The following is a 6,941-nucleotide window of genomic DNA, read 5'->3' on the forward strand; positions in this document are numbered from 1 at the left end:
ATGGTGCACCTCTTCAAAGTGTTTCCATCCAACTGCTCTGGTTTGGCATCGGCCAGCATATTCCATGAGCTGATTTTGGTCAAGCACTGGCTGTTATTTGACAGTAGTACTAATGAGGAGCAAGCAGAAACGAGAGCCATTGACATATTGTTGGAACTCTTGTCTTAAATATTTTCACCAACTCTCATAGTGGCTGAACTCAGTACTGAGAAAGGCTCTTAAACTAAGGGGAGAGGAAGTACGGATGTCTTTCTTGATGTGCTTGGTTATCTTTTACCTTTGTGTCGGCTAAGGCATTGTATCTGAGAGTAAATCTCTTCTCCTGGGCTCTTCTTGCCCTGCAGCTTCCTGGGCATGAAAGCACTGGCAGACGTGTATTAATTTACAGGTAGGGAGGATAAAGATCTAGGACAACTTTCATTGGGGAAAAGAAAGAAAAAGAGGGATTATATACAGGTGTGATATTTTAAATGAATACCTTGTTTTCTTTTCTGTTTTATGTGGGCGTGTGGTGCGTTAGAAATATAACCAACTCTGGAATAGATATAAAATCTTATGCTGCAGGGTGTAATTCAACCCTTAGCTAATGATGGCAGAAGTGAACTTCATTGTGGTCAAATTGTTTATTTACTCTTCAGAGTATGTAAACTTGGTCCAAACAGCTGTTCCAAACACTTTAGGAGACAGTTTTCTGTACCAAGTGCGCTGCTTCTCTGATCTTTGGTGCAATTCTGATATTTCTTATGAGTGTGTCAGCTAATTTGTCTGGATAAAATACATAATATCTCTTTATTAAAGAACTGATTTGCACTGTATTCTGTGTTCCACAGCAGTCCCTCTTAATGTGATATATTACCATGCTACTTATTTCTCCTTTCATCGTACAAAGGCTTGCTGTTACCTCACTTGTTTCTTAGTGTAATTTACCAGTGTTGGAATACTGACTTATGAGTACTGACTTAAAACAAACATTTACTCATAAGAACTTATTTCCACATCAACGATAGTTTTCTGCTCTGTAGCATTTTTCCTCGGTCCCTCGTTATGATCATCTGTGCCACATTTCAAAGAGCAGCATATCCCATATTTGGTTTCTATTAAGGTGAAAGCTCCGTGCCCTGTGCTATGATTTATGACCTCAGCATTTATGCAGTCTCTGTGCCCTAACTAGGTCGGCTGGTGTATTTGAAATGTATTTTAGAATGAAGCTGGGGATGGAAGGAAACTCTACTGCCTTATGATAAAAAGCCTTGTCAACACACATGGAATTGAACAAACACGAGTTGTAATCTGTATTTTCTGTGTTAGCTTCATTCAAAAAAGTCCGCTCTACCATGCAGTGTATCCCAGGGACTGGACTTTTAATATTCTTGACAACTGCCCTAAGGGGAATAATGTCCCTTAGAAAAAGTCACAGTAAAATCTGGCAGTAGATTAAGTTAGTTTCCACTTAGGTGTGACAGCAGAGTCATTACTGATTTTAGACTTAGCCAGTTTGAGAGTCGGCTTCACCACCATCAACTAAAGACTATGATGTATAGTTCCAGATGCTCTGGCCAATTGACCGTAAAATTGCTCTGCATTTCTGGCAGAGCAGCCAAGCTGGAGCTTTTAAAATCTCCACTCACCGAGCTCAACACCCTCCCCCCCCCTGCTTAAAAGCTGCTCATTATTCTTCTTCTGCCCGCTGATCTTAGCAAAAGAAAAACTTCTGGAATCAATTAGAAGTGTCTGCACTTGATGAGATTTGCACGTGAGTTCGGAATTGCGAGGCTTTGATAGTGTCAGCCAACAGCTGCAGTTTCAGGTGGTAAAATGGGGGAAGGAATTTTCCAGGGTTTATTTACAATCATAAAATAAAACAAAAATCAAGACAAGTTGGAAACCATCTAATGTGTCATTAAAATGAAGCTTGAATTGGGTTATATATTTATTTTGTCTGAAAAAAAGTAAACTGGTGGTTTATTATCAGGATCTTTTCAATTACCTTGCAATTATTAGGCTGTATAGAGTGGTTGCAATAAAATGCAAGCTACGGTCTGCTTGCTGTAGTTTTAACTATGAAAGAGGCATCTGCTATTACTTTTGTCACTTTAATTGCTTGACAAGACAAGGAGGTAGTCATCCTTAATAGAAATCAGAAGCATGCAGTCAAAGATGAAGCAAAGGTGGTGCTCTGAAGATATAAAATACATATTCACATATACTGTCTGAAATTTTGCGTTTTGTTCTGTCAACACTCACATTGATAGTTGTAAAGTTTATTTTCTGACCCTTCTTAGCCCAAAGCAGTTAGTGATTGTCTTGTATCTGCATGCAGTGTTTGCATTTTAAAGATAACAACCGTGCCAAATGAAATTATTGATGTTCAGTTATACATCTGAGGCTGTCTTTGTAAAAGTGAAACTGTGCCATTCCACACACGTTGTTACTAATTTGCATTGCAGACTGGTTTGGTTCATAAGTCAAAGCGTAATTTTTCTAAAAGCCATTAATGCTGCAAACCCCATCAAACTGCATTCTTTTCTACATCATAATAACACATGGATAATAATAGAAATCTCCATACCAGTGAATTGCTCCACTGATATTAATCCCTGGTGACAACTGAGGTACTCCACATGGGTAGATGTTTCTGTCTGTGTAACTGCAGTTCCAGTACTAGAGAATTAACTAACTTTTTTTTTTTTTTTTGTTAATGAACAAATGCATATATTTGTTTCGTACCTGGTTTTCTTCTGCAGAGGTAGTACTGTTAGAAAAATCTGTAGAGTGATTTTTAATTATTTTTTTTTCTCCCTTTGAAAAAAATGTACTTCCAGCGAAGGAGCACTCAGAGAATGCCTCGTTCGCACTATTAGTCATCTGTGTATCTGTGTAAGCACAGCGGCACCTCTGCATCCCAACACAAGCAGTGCTGGCTCTGACCCCACACCATTTGGATTCTGTAGGGGAGATGCAAAGGCAAACTCATATTTCCTATGCTTGATAGAGCCAGTCCTTCCTGATCAGTTTACACTCATACATTTTGCATTCAAAGTTGATTTAAAGCACAGCGTAGCGTAAACCACATTGCAGTCTCTAAGAGTCAAAGGCAAGGGTAAGATAAGTGATTGTTGCATCCTGAATGAAAGACACTGGCTTACTTGCTGAGATTTCCCATCTACACACAGGGTGTGGGGAGAAGCAGAAGATAGCTTTTGCATCCGTCAGACTGTGTCCCCCCACCATGCTAAGCACCCCAGAGCGGGGACCCTTCCTTCCCGCCATGCGTGGCCAGTGTGCGGGTGTGCTTGGTGGTCTGGCTGTCTTTAGCCTACCAAGCTCACCCACGTGTGTGTCTTTTTTAGGACAATCTGATATGCAAAATCAGTAAAATTTTGTCCAAAATCAGGTAGTCTGCCACCAAAACTATTGCACCTGCCAGGTGGGAACTGTCCTAACCTTAAAAAGAGGAGAGCTGTGCCTGTGTTCCCAAGGCCATGAAGGCAGATGGCTTAGTTTGAATTTTAACCTCAACGTGACAGGCAGGGGGATTGAATTAGCTTTTAGGAGATGACAGCTTTAATTAAGCCAGCTATTTCTGATGTGGAATAAATCTGGGTTTGGCAGATACGAGGTGACCACAAAGAACCAGCCTAGTGTTTGAAATATTTTGGATATTTTTGTCTCACAAAATTTAAATAGAGAAAACCCAAATGTAAGAGAGACATGCAGTCCAGGGTTGCCCAATTTATACGTCTTGCAAGGGAGATGGAGGTACAAGATTCTTCTTCCTATAAACGTCCATTCCCACTTCTGTAACAGTGAACAGAACATGGCAGCTACGGAAACTCAGCATTTCTGGAAGAGAATGGCTGTGTAGGACCCACAGAACTGGGCAGTAACACAGACCATTGGAAGGCCAAATCAATACCTGTATTTAGGAAAGCAGAAATTAACTCAAAATATTCTGTAATATGTTTTATTAGAATTGATGATTAAAGATAATAATCTTTTGCACAGTCTATTTTTTTTATAGGCTTCTTATGAACAACAAAGAAGGAAAAGCACACTAAAAGTTGAGTCTCTGTTTTTCTACTAGCCACACCTGAAATAACCACAGAGACTGAAACTAGTTCATGACATCTGGGCAATTGCATGCTAAACTCTAAACAGCCAGTGCCTCTTGTCTAAAGTGGGCAATAGATCAATAAGATAAAATCAAACCATTATCTGTGCTGTGATTTATTTTTCTTATTACTGCCTTGTTATATCATTCCTTTGTATGAGTTCTGTTTTCTATGATGTTTAGAGTCAGGGAATATAGAGAAAGCAACAATGCTATATTTATTTTTATATTTTGGTATTACGCAAAGCAAAGAGAATGTTTTAAAATTTCCTTCTCCTGCCAATGCCAAATAAAAATTGCCTGATGAAAGAAGATTAGCAAATGCTATGTTTAACAACTGATTCCCAAATGCAGAACACACAAAACACTTTGTATGTTTAAAAGTTGGAAATAGGTGCTATGGGAAAAAAATGCATGTAAAGCTCTAGTTATCACTTGAAACTAAGGCAAAATAATGCAGCAACCCCCTATGGAGTCTGGGAGTGATCACATCTGTCCTGACAGAATTAGTTTGGTTTATCTTCATGTGGAGCCCATGAAATGCTTGGAATAGGTTGTTTATTTTGCTGATTGGAAGCTAATACACAGTTCAAAATGCCTGGTTTTAGTTTGAACGTTTCAGATTTTATGAAGAAAAGGATGCTATATTTTGGCCTTAGCTATAACCTGAATTCATTGCACATCTGCATATGACTGTAAATCTTGAGATATATTTATTTCTCTTGTTGGCTTCGTGTAAGTTGGCTACAAAGAACAATCAGATATTAGGAAACAGTTAAACGTGGCGGTTAAACAGGATGTTAAAAACCAGGATCTAGTTGTTAACTGCATTGTTTTATATCTACATGTCTCTATACCTACCTCCATTTTCCTTTTCAAACAGTCTAGTTAGATTATAACTCAGGGCAGATGCCTGCCTTTGTGCATACATAAAGGGCCCACCTCACTTCTGTGCACTGTTTAAGCAGTGAATAGAGCTGCCATCATCCGCGTTAAATTCCTATTCGTTTCTTACTCCTGACTTTCAAGTGAAGCCTATTAAATAGTTGCCTTATTTAGAAAACTGTGGCGGTTAAGTATACATATTTTTTTAAGTTGTCTGTTGTCTTCAGCTGAGTACATTCTAGCACAGTACAAGATGCGTTCAGGAGTCTAATTCTAATATCTAGTTGGGCCATCTTTGCTTTTAATGAAAGAGTTGACCTAAACCAACTCCATTCCAAATGTATTCTCCATACTACATGTATGGATGGAAATTAGCTTCTGGGGATGGAAATTAGCTTCTGGGGTTATCTTAACCTTATTAAAATGCATCCCCAGACTATAAAATGTATAAAAAGCAGGAATGCAACTGTCAGACTTGTAAATTGGACTAAAAAATGTGTTAGCAAGATATCAACAACTGAGAACAACTTCATAAATTTTAAAAATTAGGGTATAACTGGCTAGAATCTGCTATGCCCTCTGGATAGAAGTCCAAAATGTGCAGTTGGCTGAAGAAAAATGACATATGCTTTTATATGTTTCTATTTTAGAAAGCACTGAGAAATATTTGAGACTTTTCTAAAGAAAAGGGTCCAAGTTTTAACTTTCCTTTCTCCCTCTCCTCTTCCTTTCTTCCTCTCCCTTCCTTTTATTACTTTTGCTTTTTTTCTTTCCATGTGAAAGGAAAAGATAATAAAAGGAAATGGAGAGGATTAATATGAGGACTAACACAGAGGAATTAATTTAAAAACTTGATAAGTAAAAAGCAAAAAAAAATAAATATTACTCATGGGGAATTTCCAAAAAGAACAATTTTAACCAGTTTTAGCAATTGAGTATTTGCATCAAATCTATCATGCTCCAGACAGAATTGTTCCTGCCATTTTAAGGGCCCTGTGTTTGTAACTGCACAGCGGTGAACATATTTTTTCCTATCAATGTGCTGAATATTTAAATTGGTCAGTAAAGATTCACAGCTCTGCTGGAATGCTCAAACTGCCATTGCTCAATGACTCAATTAATAGAGGCAGATGTAGGAAAACTTTATTTTCTGTTTCACTAACCAAATCAAAATAAAATAAAACCTACCGAAAAAACCCAAACCAAAAACCTGTTGTTTTTTTTCCCCACCATTACAAAATAAGAATAGTCAAATGCCAGAAAAAAATTATTGCCTGAAACAAAAATATCTCATTCAAACTTCTCAATTTAAAATAAAATCAAATGTCTTCAACTTGCTGTGAGTTCATTAATCTTGAAATGACATATTTCAAGAAATAAATTGTTTGATAAAATGGTTCCATCTCTATTTCCAAGAGTAGAGAGATTAGTGAGTGTTTTATCTGAGTAGCTATATAAGGATCTTGCTGTTGGAAGAAGCATTCCACTAGCAGAGGGAACCTGGATATTTAAAAAAAAAAAAAAAAAGGCAAGCACTGTTGACTTTTAAAACAGTCCTTGGTGTTGGTAGAATCTTAGGGCCTGAGATTCAGATCAGCTTTTTCACACCCTGATTCTTTCTGTCATTATATATTACTCAAATGTAGCTCACTTGAAACAGATAATTTCAAAGAAATTCTCAGTAACAGCTCCATGAAGATCTTAGAAAACCCTTTCACAGCTTGAAGGAGAGTTGGGCTCACCTATGTGAAGGGAAAAAAAAAATCCTTTGTTTTACGTGTATATGTGGTGCATAGCTATCAAAGAAGAAGAAACAAATTTAAATAATAGCATGGTATATTCTTCTATAACTTTATTTCCCACTGTAATGTCAATTTATACCTTGTTACTCTGATTAAGAACAGTGACAGGACAAATATGATGTTATAGCCTTAATTTTTATATA

The sequence above is a fragment of the Charadrius vociferus genome, unplaced genomic scaffold (genome assembly GCF_000708025.1).
Source record: "Charadrius vociferus isolate BGI_N301 unplaced genomic scaffold, ASM70802v2 scaffold551, whole genome shotgun sequence".
In the NCBI taxonomy this organism is placed as follows: Eukaryota; Metazoa; Chordata; class Aves; order Charadriiformes; family Charadriidae; genus Charadrius; species Charadrius vociferus.